We start from the raw sequence: 16,495 nt of genomic DNA, 5'->3' as shown, positions 1-16,495 counted from the left end.
AAGCAGCGGCTTGCCAAACTCTATTAGATTTGTGGTAATATCTATTGACCATCTTGTCCATTGACTTGAATACATTTTAGAACGCCAAGGTGTTTTAAAGCCAGCTTATCGGATTCCGTAGAAACTTTATTGAGATTACTTAATAAAGTGTGCTTTCACAAACAAGATGCTTTGTTTTATAAGCTTATAGACTGCAGCAGTCGGGAACACCACAAATCTTTTTTTTATAAGCTTATAGACTGCAGCAGTCGGGAACAGCACAAATCTTTTTTTATAAGCTTATAGAATGCAGCAGTCGGGAACAGCACAAATCTTTTTTTATAAGCTTATAGACTGCAGCAGTCAGGAACAGCACAAAAATTTTTTTTTTTTTTTTTTTTTTTTCGTAAAGTTACAGACTGCAGCAGTCAGGAACAGCACAGATGTGTTTGTTGCTGAACTTTGTCCTGCAGTCTAAAAGCAGGAATGATACATTGGTCCAAAATTATAGAGATCTTTACTCCAAGTCTTTTTTTTTTTTTTTTGAAAGATTAATTATTTTTTTATATTTTGCGTCTATTTTTGTAGACATTCCGGTAAACACAAAAAAATGCTGGACTTCCGTGATGATTCAAGTTTATGAAGTAGATGCAATACATCTGCTTTTGTTTACAAAGAGTAAAGTCTACATGTAGACAACCCTGAGCAGTAGATTTTGTTACAATGTTGGCTAAAACAGTAACTGTAAGTACATGTATTTAACGAATTGTGAACAATCAACCTTATAGTTTTTATAACTACAATCATCTGCTAATAGTCAGAACCTTCTGAACCTAAAGTGATTGTCTCAAAAGACCAGGAAATTTTCTTAGGAGTCTTTACAGAACCAGATTGATTGTCTTACAGACCGCAGTCACAACTGGATGTTATTCATATTTATTTCTCATTGCACTGTTGATATTGTGGTGAACGGGATGTAGTGGAAATAACGAGACCACAGCTTCGACTTTCACTAACGTCCAGAACTCACAGCTCAGGGATTCTTTTGTTAAGACCCACACAGTCAAATTGCAGTTTGCCATTCCTTACCCATACTTTACTACGCATTTACTGTTAATTACAATGGTTAACCTGTGCTGTTACAGTACTTTACTAAAATATACTATCAGTTGTGCTTTACCATGATTTACTACACATTATTAACTGTCTCCTCACAATCCACAGCAATATTAGGCTCCATCATGCTCAGGTACTTAAAGCCCATATGTCACCTATTTCAGGCCTTTTTTCGCTGAATATTTTTTTTAAATTGCTCTACAGAACCATTTTTGGCTAATTAATAACTAATTTAAAATGTTTTTGATGTGGTATCATCACTTATATATATATATATATATATATATATATATATATATATATATATATATATATATATTTATACTTTTGCACTGTAACTGTAAAAAAATTACAGTCGTTAAGCTTGTTTTGAGTACTTCTGCCAAAAAGCCCTGATTTCAAATCTTGACATCTGTGTTGTCACTAGGGGAAAACACGAACCGTAAACCATAAACATGCATGCATATGTCTACGGCATAAACAAAACGATCATACATACAGGCCTATTCCTCGATGGTAAAACGGTGACAAAAATACATTTCACCTCAGATAGGTGCAAGGGAACGCGTAGGCATGAAAAAAAAGTACTGTATTCAGTGAAAGTAAAGTCAACGAGTTTGTCAGTGCACAGTGCAGTGATCACTTCGTACAACACAGAGCACGGAGACTAAAGCTTTTGTTTGTTGGTTTCTGGCAGGTACAAATTTTAATTGTTCTCTTTTGTAAGACACTGGTACACAAGTTCACAAACACACGCAGACCTTTACAAAGACAATCATCAAGTAAGTAACCATTGATTCATTTTCCCCTGACCACAGCAGAACCATTTAGAAACTAAAATACTTTTTTTTTTTTTTAAACCAGCCTTAATTAAACAATTCTGTACTGTTTACTATTGTATCAAAAAAACAGTTTTAAACAGCTGCATCTATAAGATACTTCATACAGATATAAAAATGATTACCAGAGATTTTCTTTTTTTTTCTTACCCTGTGCACTAGTGCTCATTACTACTAGGCTACCCACTACGCATAATCAGTTAATTTTTTTAGACATCAGATATTACTATTTAGATATCACTAAATCTGGGAAAGCATAAGTGTTTGTTTCATGAATGAAGTTGATGAGCTATACATGGCCATGCAAGTCATCTCAGCCCTGTAATATAAACAATGCTTTATTATTGAAGTGGATGGGAAACAGTAAAAACTTTTTGCAAGATATAAATGGTACAACAAACCAAATATAGCAAAACATTTTTTTTACTGCCATAATGAACTGCTAGCCAGGGTTAACTATACACAAGAACAACATTCAGAATCACAGACCTGTAGACAAGGGGGCGTGTCGCTTACATTACTCATGCCAGCGTGGTTATTTTCTCCTTCTGGAGGTTCAAAACCATTCGGAATCGGGCCTCAAACCACTTATTCTTCCTCCCCACAATTTCTTGCATTACACACCACACTCCCACTGTCCTTACTGTAATACAGACTACTCAAAACGTCAGAGAAATGTGTAATAGCTTTCACAGTCTGAAGCCATGTATATCTCATCTCATCCTGATATGTGTTTCCCTACTTACGTCACGCCAGCTTTGTGCATCATCGGTGCATTGTCTTCCATAAGGTTAGAGGGAACTATTAATTTCGGAGGGAACTTTATGACATTATATTAATCTTTATCTTATTCACTGAACAATAACTCACACGTCTGTTTTTATATGCTTAATTATTAGTATGTATACGATATGATTACAAACTAGATTAATCCGTAACCATAAAGGTAAAATAAAAAGGTTGATTCAGGTCGGGATGATAATAAACCTGGCCCCAGTCCCCTAGAATAAGTGGCCACAGTCAAATTCCATCAATGCATGCAACACAAGCTCTTGCCAAAATCTTCTAACCATGTATAGCACTCATACCTGTTTTTATATGCTGCCTTACTAATTATTTTAAAATAACAGCCAAGTTGGAACAACACTGTGTTTCTTCTGGAGGAAAACTCTTTTTGCTTAGCTTGGCATTTGGAACAGGTTCTCGATATTTGACACCTCTTGAAAGCGAAGTTTGGCAAACAGAAATCAACAGCAGCTCCCAGAGTCCCAGCACAAGGGCTGCTGTGAAAACACCTGGGTGTCTCACTGCTTGATGAGAAACAGGCCACGATTCACAAAAAAAAAAAAAAAAAAAAAAAATACTACACTGTTTCTTTAAACAGGTGGTCCTGGAGCGAACAATGTTGTTCTTGATGGTGAGAAACCTTCCTGGAGTTTCTACTCTTAGTGCTGCCTTCACAGAATTCATGTGCCAAGTGGCATTGATGAATTAATTAGCGGGGGTATGGCAATTAGGAAACATTGGAAGTAATCACTGATTCCACTCAAGTTGTGCTTCCTCACGATTGCTGCGCTGTACGAATAAATATGTGACACAATGAATATACTCAATATAGAGGAGGCACTGGAGGTCTTAAAGCTACAGTCACTTCCTATACAAATGACCTTTAAAAAGCCATGATCCTTTTAACCTTTCATGTTCTTTTTTTTCTTATATACCAGTACCAGTATTAATGTACATGCATTTCTCCACAAGTACTGGTAATGATATAGTTTATGGTCTGATGGAATGGCTTGATGGTATGTGTTGGCTTTATAAATTAGGCACAGGCATGAAGTATTTGTTAGTAGAGGGTCTTGCACTCAATCCTCTCATTCTCCTCAGGCTGGTTGACCTCTGTCTTGGTGAGGAGATGCATTCTCATCCATAAAGAAAAAAAAAAGTCAAAGCCAATGGTACCAGCAAACGGTTTACCAGGGTGAATGATCCTTACAGCTTAAACTGGTCAAATTGTTATTTATTATTTTGATTTGCACTTTTGCATTTCAAGACGTCCTCCAAAATGGTTATGTTCTGCCAAGCAGCAGTCAGGATGCTCTCCACTCTCCAGCTCTACTGTGATATTCCACGCCAAACTCATGTTTGCACATATGGAGAACAGGCTTCAGGTGCCTCATCTGAAAGCTACTGTATGTTATAATGCCTGAAGGCAAGAGGAACTGCAGGCTCTTCCGCTAACTGAGGACACTGTTGTTATTAACTTCTCAGAGAATATTAGGTATGAAAGTGTGCACAAAATGAATGTAATGAATGAATCAGTACACTGTATAATGTTATTTCACGGGACGGGAGCCAGGCTCCTGTAGAGATGTCAGACTTAGAGTTAGTAAAGATTGAAGACATATAGCAAAGAGGACCCCTCTATTATTGGGGACTGAAAACATATAAGAGAGGGCCCCACTGTTATCGGGGCTCTGAAAACATATAAGAGAGGGACCCTCCGTTATCAGGGCCCACCAGACATACAGGGGTTTGAGTACCTGAAAGGAAGAAAGAAAGTTGAACTCTGGCTCGTTGAGAGCTGCCATCAATGAGGTAAATTATAGACTTCCAAAGTTGGGACGAGGACTCACCCCCAGAGAAACTGAATCAAAAAGATTACTTCATATTACAAAGGAAGAGATCCTTCTGAGAGGTTAGTTAAAATAATCTTAGATCCTCAGATTGCGAGGGGAGTGATAGCGCATGAGATGAAAAAAAGGTTTGGCTGGAGGTGCCCTCTGACGCTGTAAGAGAACCTCCCTTGAGTAGGTAGTTATAGAAAGCGTTGCTTGCACAAAGGTCGGGGAAGTGTGACTCACTAACCCCCAAAAAGGATGGACCCCCAGCTCCCCGCTAAAGATTCCTACAAGTGCAGACAAACAAAAGAACGGCCAATGCATTACAAAAATAATAATAATTAACAGAACAAAGAAGGTTAGTAACTGGCTTGCTACTGGCTATGTGAAGACCCTCTGCTCAGTGGAAAGGAAAAAAAAAAACTTTCTTTTTATGGGGAAAACCTTTGGTAGACCAGGTGAAAGGGTCGTCCCCACTCCAGAAATGCTAACAATGTATGTATGATTCAACTACTGATGAGGTCTAGCGTCTCATATTTTTAATGAGATGGCTGTTAATCTTTGCTCTTGCATGTGATGTGGCTGCCTGGATTTTGACTGTAGAATTGCTGGGGAAGTCTTACTCCAGAAACCGATGTGGATGGATGAGATATGAAGCAATGCTAAATATAACACTGCAGCTGAATTGATGAAAGGGGTCTGAATTGCAGCTGTTTCAAGATGTAAATAATCATTTGTGTGCACTATAAAGCTTTAATCCATTCCTGGTTGACTGTGGTGGATTAATCCTGCTTTGGGAGCAGATAGTCAAATAAGTGGTCAAGCCAGTGGAATAAGAGGATCTGTTGGAATGGGCTAGGCTGCATCCCTGTATGTTTGTTCTGCATTGAGTGTCCTCTGATAATTAGGTTTAGCTAAAAATGAACTCGCTGAACTGGGATTTTACTGCTGGATTTGTCAGGGCTGTAAGAACCAGACTGTGAAATCTGGAAACGAGAAAGGTCATCAGCTGCATTATTATTATTATTATTATTATTATTATTATAGTAGTAGTAGTAGTAGTAGTAGTAGTATTATTATTATTATTATTATTATTTATTATTATTATTAGAATGTTCCTGTTGAGCTTCGCTTGCAGCTACCAGCAGGCAGCCGCTGTAGCTTGCTCTTAGACAGTCTAGACAGTCTGCCAACTGTCTGACCTGGGCCGCTGAACAGCTGAGTACGGCTGGGGAGTTTTCTTAGGTGGAAAAATTGGTTCTGCCGAGATGGAATTACAATAGAAAATTAAAAGAGATTCCCGATTGCTCCCTGCAGTGATCTCACTACCATTATTGAGGAGGGTTTTTATAAGTTTGTTGAGAGTCCAGTCCTTAAAGTACAGTCGCTCTGGAGGTATACCCTGGGCAAGGAGCCACTTAGACCGACAGGGATTGACTCCTTGGACAGTGGGTAGTGATATACTGTCTTTTGTCTGTGGCTGTATTGGGATTAGTTATACCTGGTAGTTAGTCAGTTGGGGACAGAACAGCAATAGTGGAGAAAGGTATTAGTCAAAGAGCAATGGAATTTATTTGATAGTTTCCACATGATGTTCTTCACTCCAGTAAAACATAAAAAAATGTAAATTAAGCAACACTATCATAATGCAAGATGGCCTGAGGTAAATTATAGTTTAGGATTTATTTTTTTTTTTTTTTTAATTGAGCGTATAAATATATAAATAACAGACATTTATATTTAGCTCCAGTTATTTTAACTCCTTGTCTGTGAGAAGGAATGTCATTGTTTCTTTCATCTCTTGTTTTTCCATGTGGCTTTTAATTCAAGGTTCTCATTTACAAATACACAAAATGTAAACTCGTTTGGTTTCAACCCCTCAGTGGTCTTGCGATTAAAGGGATTCTTTCGGTGCTAGGGATGGCAACCCTACATTATCTCAATTAAGTGGTTGAGCTGAAATTACATTTTCATCTGCCTCAAATGGGCAAAGCTATTTGTCTAAACATTGTTCTCTAAATATTGTCTTTGATGAAGCATAGTACAATAAAAAAAATTGACAGTGAAAGCATAAGTTTGTTGCCACAAAATGGACAAATTAAACTTCTTTTTAAGAGGACTTCAGGCACACACAGACGATAGTAATATGTACTGTATGTATACCATGGTGTAATCAAAATCTGATGTGTATACAGTGGTATAATGATATGGTGCCTTTATTGTATAACCATACATGGTTTTCTAGAGGGGAAGTCTCCTTTGAGTTAGCATGCACATTTCCAGTCTTGGGTAAAAAGAGTCCACTGGTCAGACAGTGGAAATGGGAGATGTCCATTGATTTTCAGTCCTCCTGTGCTGGCATATGGTTTGCAACAAACTTTATAGATAGGATGTTATGCACGAAAGAGTTTTTGGAGGGCACCATTTTGGATGGATCGTTGGCCTGCGAAATAACCTCTAAGTCATGGTGGTTTTGCAACTTTCAACTTACCTGCAGTTATACTGTAATAAGGCTTTCAAATGTTTAAAATAAGGGCGTATTATACAATGGTGCGCCTTTTTATACTGTATCTGTTCTACATGTTAAACATGGCATGGAGTTAAAAGCAATTTGAAATGGATCCTGGGCATTTCCATTGGCAAGTGAGTACTGTCAAATCGATTTGAACTGGGATGCACAGCCAGACATGGTATGATCCAAATGACCAAAAAAAGCAAAGCACAGTATACAGTGCAGAGAAAAAGTTTGTGAACCCCAATGATAATTATGTAAATTCTATAGTTTTACCATGATAGCCTTCTTGAAACAAAACCAGTCTTTTCTTAAATATCCAATAGGGTTTATATTAACCAATTCCATGTCTTTTGAAACAAAATGATGTATGAATTAGACAAACAATGAGTAATTAAGATTCATGATATGTGAAAAAGTAAGTGAACCCCTGGTTTTATCAGCTCAATTAAGGGGATAATTATCTTTATCTATTATTAGGACTTAGATTAAGATCTAATAACATTTTAGGTCTGAAATATGTGAAAATCCTAAGGGGTTCACAAACTTTTTCTCGGCACTTGTATGTGTTTTAATTGTTAACCTAAACCGATCAGCATATCGTTCGGACGGGTGGCATGCAGGGGAGTGTAGGCTAGCGTGAAGTCATTGGTCTTCACTGGGGGGGATTCCAAAGGGTGTGTAGCATTGTCAAAATCAGCAGGGCCTGTTTCTTTTCATCACACTGCAGCAGACCATACTGGCCAGGCAGCCTGTGGGATCAAGCAGCTCGGAGGATGCCCAGTGATCTTCAGTTCTTCTCAGCTGCTGTGGGGAATTGCTGCGGTGAGGGAACATCACAGGACATTCTAAATTGGGGAGAAAAATCGGGGTGAAAAAAATGGCCACTCTAATGTAATTCTTAACTGCTGATGAAAAAGGTAGCAGTCTGACTGGCCACCGTTTGAGTTTAGATTGAGTTGATCAATTCAAATCTCAATAGCATTTTGTGTACTGTTATTTAGTTGTCTCCAATTTTTAACCCTGGTTTTCTCCCTAATTTAGTGTGCCCAATTATTATCTGTATCCTCAGCTCACTGCTTGCAACCCCCCTGCCGACTTGGGGAATGGAGGCTGGAACACATGTCCTCCGAAGTGTGCTCCTGCCAATCTGTCATTTTTTGCACAGTAGATCCACAGTGAAGCCACCAGACCTATAGTGCCGGAGGACAACACAGATCTGGCTGCTCCTCTGCAGAACCACTGGTGCCCTATCGGCCACAGGGGTTGCTGATGCATGGTGAGCAGTGGATTCCCCTGCCGACCTAAGCCCTCCCTACCTGGGCAGAGCTTGGCTAATTGTGCACCACCCCCTAGGAGCTCCTGGTCACGGTCGGCTGTGACATAGCCTGGACTCGAACCTGCGATCCCCAGACTATAGGGTACATCCTGTGCTCCACCTTTAAAAAGCTAGTTTGAAAAATAGAACAATTAAAAAAAAGTCTAAAACAAAAATGTAATACAATTGGAATTAAAAAACATTTTCCGTCTTGATTTAAAAAATGTAAGAGTCCCAGCTTCCCATGCAGAAGGCAGCAGAGCATTCCATAAAGTTGAAGCTTTCCAAGAAAATGCCCTTCCTCCCGTAGTATTTTTATTCACCCTGGAATAACCAGCAGTCCCACATCCTGTGATCTAAGAGAGCGGTTAGGAGTATACAGGGTCAGTAATTCCTGTAAGTAGCTGGGTGATAATCCATTCAAGGCCTTATAAGTTAAAAGCAAAATCAATTCTAAATTGCACAGTGAGCCAGTGCAAAGAGGCCAAAACAGGGGTAATATGTTTACTTTTTCTGGTTTTAGTCATATTCCTAGTGGCAGTGTTCTGAATGAGCTGTAATCTCATGTTTTGGGATACCAGAAAAAAAGTGCATTACAGTAATCAATTCCATACAAAGTCACGCATTAGTCTTTCTGCATCAAGTACAGAAATAACAGGGCTAAGTTTAGCTCTATTTCTCAAATGGTAAAAGGATAATTTAGTAACTTTCCTAATATGAGTCTCAAATGATAGATCAGGGTCAAAGATGACCCACAAATATCTTAGTCTAGTTTTAGTTCTGATGAGATACTGCTAAAGTTTAACTCAAGTAAACTGACATTTTTGTTGGTTCTGAGAGACCACTAGTATTACCTGTTTTATCAGAATTCAGCACTAAAAAGCTCTGAGACATCCAACACTTGATGTCTGCAAGACAAGTAGCTAATAACTATCTTTTAAAAGAAAATATAGCTGAGTATCATCAGTGAGCGTAATAATGGAATTTGGAATGGAATGGAAAGTGTATAACTGATTATCAGTAACTCTCTCTAGAACTTAACTAAAAATGGTAGATTGGAGATAATTGATAAGGACTTTGAGGTCCAAGTGCTAATGGAACTAACCAGAGGTAAGTAATCAAGTTATAATTTTTTAAATGTAACAAAATTAATATATACATTATATATATATATAATATATATATATTATATATATATATTATATATATATAGCTTATAGATATATATATATCGAATCATCCTTATCCTAGATCAAGTGTGTTGTGTAGTGGGTCTCATATGCAGTACTGGCTCTGTCAGTTCATGTCCTCAAGGAAAAAGCCTCCATAGTAGCCTTAACAGGTCTAATTGGTACAATTATGGAAGAATCTTCCATGATATGAGGAGTCTGTAGAATCTGATTTCTGATGTCTAGAATTTTATTTAGAAAATCATTTAAGAAGTCATTGCAGCTATAAGAGGAGCCAATGTTAAGGGTGGGAGTATTTTAGGGAGAAGCGTATCTATGGAAGCAAAAATAAATCTAAGATTGTTTTTATTGGTTTTGATTAAATTAGAATAATGCACTGATCTAGCCAATGCCATAGCCTTCCTATATTTTATCTAAAGACTTTTCCATGCAAAGTAATAAACATGCATTTCAGATTTCAGTGTATGAGTCGTATCATTAAACTATGCCAATCTGAGTTTTATCTGTTACAGTATCTAGATACTAGTCAAGGAGGTGTTGTAGGTGCTGATCAACTCATCTAAAGAGTAAGTGAGATCAGTAGTTGTGACATTTTGAACAACTAAACCATGAGAAATTGCTAACTCTAAAATGTGGCCACATTTATGAGTAGGACCTTAACATGCTGGAAATAATCTAGGGAATCCACCAGCCTAAAATCCATTAGCCTAAAATTCAGATTTAGGGGCTGATGTAAGGTTTGATGTAAGGACATGCGTAGTGGAAAAAAAATGAGGCTGCAAAATCCAAATTGCCAGACTAAGAAAAGTTTTCTGAGAAGGAGTTGAGAGTCCTTAAGGCTGAGGTCACTCAGCATGAAATTGAGTTATTTAGAAAACCCTCAGCCAACATTAGTTATGCTACCAAGAGGCGTGTCGTAAATGCCATATCGATGTCGGAATTATGCAAAAGAGTTGTAAGTGCCGTGCGTTGTAAATCCAAGCATTGTAAGTTGAGGATCGCCTGTATAATGTTTGCACTCGCTTAGTATTCCAGATTCCCACCAATTCCATGCTCATTTCTTCATTTGAATACATTTCAATATCATTTAAATGGATTATTGATGGTGGGTACAGAACACCAGATGAAGATTATTCTTTACATGTGTCGCATTTTTATTGGCCGCTAAATTCACACTTTACGGCAGCTAAACATAGTTTGCTCGTGCAAATGCCGATTTTGGCTGCAATATGAGCATTTTGCAGCCGTAAATCACTTTGCATGTATAATTACACCAGTCCAAAATGTCAACTAGAATGTTAAAATCTCCCAATAAAAGAATCCTATCATAATTGACAGACAATATAGATAAGAGATCACCCAATTTGTTCAACAATTTCCTGTTTGAGTCTATTCAAACAGCTGACCCTAATTATCCCTTTAATTGGGTTGAGTTAACTAGGGGGGCAATAACTTTTTCACACCTGAAGATTGCATGTTTGACACCAAACAAATGAAAGAAGCACCAAACTTTGGTGTCATTTTTTTCTCTCAGATTCCCTCTATATATTACTACAACCTACAAAAAGATCTGACCAAATTCAGTGTGAAAAATGTGCAAAAATGCAGAAAATCAGACAGAGGGCAAATACTTTTCATGGCACTGTACATTGTAGGGCGGCATTATTATTCTCAGCTTCACAGTGTGTTTTTCAGCCATGACAGACCAGCGTGTTTCCAAAGATTGGTCATAACTTAACACTCTTCAAATACCCTATCGTGGACAGCACTGGAGACTGTAATCAGAAAAGCCACGGCCTGGCATTGCAACACAAGCAAGCCTCCACTAACTCCTAATGGGGGAGTGATGCGGGGGCAGTTTAACCTCCAAACCCATGCAATCCTTGGACTGCATGCAAAGGTGACCACTGTCTGCCATTTGTGCTAAATTGCACTGCGGTTTAGTGATGCTCTGGTGTAGGTAAAAAGCTGAAAAGATGATTTTTTGTTTTTTTTATGGATGTTTTGTGATGTGGGAAGCAAGATCTAAATTAAGACCACTGTATATGTTTTTAAAAAATTGCAAATTGAAACAGCTGATATTTAAGTACACTCATTTATCAAAAGACAATAATAACAAAATATATAATCTATTATGCCCAAAATATATTTTTATAGTACTCGGCATGGTATTTTACCAACTATTTTTTTTTTAACAAAATTTTAAACGCTTAAAAGTTACAAAGTTTGCAATGGTTCTTGCTTCTTGTTAAAACTGTTTTTGGGAACTTGTATAAAATAAGAAATAGTTACACCTTCAAAAAAATAATCTGTCAATGGTAAAATGTGAAATGTAACTGTGTCAATGCAAAGTGAGGCAACATTGCCATCTATTGGGATACTGTATAATAAACCATTCGGACAAAGACTTGACTGTTTTAGCAAACTGTTCTTTTAATCAAAATGCTTTTACAGTAGGCTATAATGAATAATTAAATACATTATTAATTTGCCAAAGTCTTACTGTACAAAAACTATCTGGTTAGTACAACTGTGTTACATAACAGTCCGGAAACTAGAGCTTTGGGTTGCTAACCCAAATTGATTTCATTAATGAGGATTAGCAGCCCAAAACCTATGTGCAGTTTTCCCCTCTTTGATCAGATTTGTAACATCTCACAAGTGGTAATAATGGGTTTGCTGGTGAAAGGTAAGAACTAGCGTTGGAGCCAATCCACAGGCCACAGATACCACAAATGATTGCAGCGCTGGGACTCTCCACATACTGCAGTGCCACTGAGTGCCTCCAGCCTGACCCCAGCATAACTCTGTTTATTGGTTTGGGAGGGGAATCAGTCACACTGGTTATTTATTCGTACTTTGAATTAAATGGCTAATTATGTTTGAGTGGATGCCAGTTGAGTGAAGTCCTCTGATGTGTGTTTTGTGTGCGTTTGGACCCAGGCTGGGTTCTGGCTCCATTCATCCAGCATAAGCCCTCCACAGCTGTCAAATGATCAGAAGGATTTGTGGTCATTTTGTTTGGGCTAGATCTCTAACCAAATTTTTAGAGTCAAATTGTAAGTATATTAATTAAACAAATGCATTCAACGCTGTGTGCACTCCAGGACACTTCTATCTGCATTCATTTTCAACAGACTATATTTTTGAATGCCAAACCCCTCACGTCTAGAGCAAATTCCCTAAGAGGAATTAGGCCATTATAATGGTAAGAAATAGCTGAGATGCTGGAAGGAACATATGCTTGATCTCCATAGTTTCTTGCTTGTTTTAAACCGTTAAAATATATTTTCTATGAAAACGTGCTCTTGCTTCTGCACAAAACAAAGCCCAGACTTCTATAGCTCTGTGCTAAAAAGTTTTATAAATTGTGATTTGCTGAGTTTTTGGAAGCTCTTTTTCCTGAGTTTAAATGTGGATGGAAGTTTATTTGAAGAAGTTATTCCAAGCGCTACAAATAAAGGACACCATCGTGTGTGGTCTGATGGTTAAATAAAAGGGCTTATAACAAGGAGGTCTCCGGTTCAAATCCCAGCTCACTCACTAACACACTGTGTGACCTTGAGCAAGTCACTTAACCTCCTTGTGCTCCATCTTTCAGGTGAGACATTCTTGTAAGTGACTCTGCAGCTGATGCATAGTTCACACACCCTAGTCTCTGTAAGTCACCTTGGATACAGGCATCTGCTAACTAAACAAATAATAATGCCCTGATATGCTATTTACTCTGGATGTAGGTTCCATGGATCTTTTTTTTGTGGTAATTTTTTTTTATATATAATGGTAATTAAATGATGTCTCTTGTTAACACTTCACTAGACCAGATCAGAGGTCGGTCCCCCATTATAAACACTGCGCTTCATCAAAATGTTTGCACAACCCTGTTAACAGACTTGATTCACAACATTGGGCTCTATTATAATTGATAGGCATTACTATTCTGAACATCATAATGTTTTTAGTCATAATGCTTCAAATCTGCAACCAGGGCCATCCTAATATCTTAATATCTATCATAACTCATACAGGTACTGTATGAGTTATGATGCTGGTCTTTCATTTCCTGATTTGATTTGGTCTGACCACAAAAAACTTGTATAACACAGACAGACAAGCAAAAAAAGTTATTTTAATGACAAGTCATATCCCCTTATCAAATAATTAGCCACCCTTTTTGGTTTTCTTTTTAAAACTACTAAAACATTTGTGTCTGTCAGATTCCACTTTGTAAAGCTCACCCTTCAGGATACATAGTAATTCATTCTATTGGGTCATTGCCTTGGGACTACGCTGGAAGTGATGCTACACCCATGGAACTTGACAGGAGGACTACGAAAAGTTGTAGGTAATGACAGAGGAATGCTATGAGCAAGTAATTCTGCTATTTAGAAAAAAGGGCAATAAAATGAAACAGGAATGTTTTGTGCCAACACCAATCTGGCCTGCTGAAATCCATACTTTCTCCCCCATTACAGTCTCATTAATCAATCAATTAGGAAACTATGCAGTCTGTGGTAGGTGGAGAAAAGTATTAAGCAGCTGCATGTGTACACAAAGAACACTTTTGGTTGCATATTTTTTTTCTTTTATCTTTCTGTATTTTCTTTTCATGCCGCCTTACCAGAATTTGAACTGCTGTTAACCTCAGTAAAATGTTGTTCTGTGTATTCCTCTATCTATCTGTGTCATAGGAAGGACGTAGTAACCAATAGGGGATGTGTGCAGGCAGATACCATGAGGAACATTTCCCTGTACTTGGCTGCCCTATGTGCCACAAGATAGGCCAAACAGCCTTCTGGTGAGCTTTCAGAAAGACTTCTGTCAGATTTCCATTTAACAGATCTGCATGTCCTGCTTGTTTAATAATTATATTATTTGGTAACTCTGGTGAAATCGGTTTAAAGTGAGCACACCCATTTTCTTGTGATTGATACATCGCTTTTATTTTAAAGACCAAGGAGGGTTTTTTTCAGTTTTTTTTTTTTTTAATCAGATTCCAGTAAATCTATGTTTCGTCACTTTGTTCATTCTATTAGCTAACAGTGAACAGCTCTTGTTCTTAATGCATGGTTTATCATGTGACAGGCATGGCATTGCATTATGATATTCCAACTTTGTTTCCTAACAAAACTAAAAGCAAGCAATTCAACAAATATGTATTTAAAGTGTCCGAGGAAGGCAGCAGGACAACAAAATACCGTCCTAACGATTTTTAAACCTCAGTCAGTAATGTGAGGTCAAATCATTTTCAATAAGATTTCTAAGCCAAGTGATCGTTTTAACACCAGACATTTTTATAGTTGCTCAGTATACTCAGTATGTAATTCATAATACAGAAAAAAAGAAGAGCTAAGAACAACTAAGCTTTATATTGTGTGTGTCCTGTCCTTCAAAAAAAAAAAAATTCCAGATTCCTGAAAATGGATAGCACACAGTCAAAATACTGGCACAATGCATGCTGTTGTATATAACATGTCTTCTTTTAACATTAGCTTATGCATGTTTTTGCTATTTCACCAAAGCATTTTTTTAAATGTATTTCGTGAATTTAATAAAAGAAAAGTGGAAGAAATGTGTATGATATATTGATATACCTGAATTTACACAAAAACATGGGTTCAAGCATTTTAAACAGCTTTGTGTACTTTTATTAATGAAAAATTACAAAATTAAAAATATTTACGATATATATATATATATATATATATTATATATATATATATATATATATAATATATATATATGAATATCCTAACTAGAGGTGGAGATATGTCTTTGCACATATCCAGTAGTTAACACCCTAAATACATGCTTTTATTTATATATGAAAAGCTAAAATGCAGCGCATTCAGATGTCAAGTTCATATAACATTTGGATTTGATAAACCCATTTGCCTTTAGGCAATCCTTGCTTGGCAACAGCAGAGAGCTGGCAAATGTAACTCCCTTGTTATTGCCAACACTAAAACGTTTAGTTCTCTTTCAGCTGTGGCACATTTGAAAGTTTGGAAGCAAGGCAGCAAAAAGGCCTTTACATCTGTTCCGCTTTCCCCTGTAAATTACAACCCTGCCTTTTTAATTTCCTTTGCACATACGCTTGGTGTCCAAACCAAACACAGGGCCCATAGCCTGAACAGCTTGGGGGAACATACTGTCCTCTTTTCACAGCCTTACCTGTCAAGAGCTTCATTGAACACACGCATTCCTGATGTCAAGCATGAAGGTTAATAGTGGTGGCCATGAAAGGGACAGCAACAGAGCGAGCCCAAGCAAAAGATGCACACCAGGAAGTTCCCCCATGTAATTATTAAGATTATCTGTTGCCACATTGTAGACAGTATTTGTTAAGGAACTGAAATGAAAATTCTGTGTTATTTAACTCAATACATGAATGTATTTTGTAATAATAACTTTATATATAATAACAATTCACAAGATCAAAACGATATTGTATTTTCATTCAATATTGAGTATTCAGTGTTAATGTGAAGGAGCTATAAAAAATATTGATGAGAAACATCTACAAAAAATAGGGTAGGATACCACCTATGCAAAAATACTTTTTCTTCTTTCTTTTAATTGTGATTCTAGCCAGAAAATCTTTCTACAAGTGAAACTGGAGCCAAATCTACAGACCTGGAGAGGAAACAGAGATCACACACAGCTTGATAGAGCCTGCCAAGACCTTGCAATCTGACAGTCTTTTCTCCAGCTTTCAGACAAGACTGGTGTTGTGGTATTTGTTTTTAACGAGCTCCATTCTTATGTATGTATTTGCTGTACTGCGGGGATATTTGATCCTTATATATGACTTCCCATTCTCCTTCTGTCCTTCTGAGAGCATTATACACATGCAGCTGGTTTTAATCATTGGCTATCAAACCGCATCAAGTGGCAACAAAGCCTCTTGTTTCTGCATA

The sequence above is a fragment of the Polyodon spathula genome, chromosome 5 (genome assembly GCF_017654505.1).
Source record: "Polyodon spathula isolate WHYD16114869_AA chromosome 5, ASM1765450v1, whole genome shotgun sequence".
Classification (NCBI taxonomy): domain Eukaryota; kingdom Metazoa; phylum Chordata; class Actinopteri; order Acipenseriformes; family Polyodontidae; genus Polyodon; species Polyodon spathula.
Note: the sequence above shows the minus strand (reverse complement) of the source record.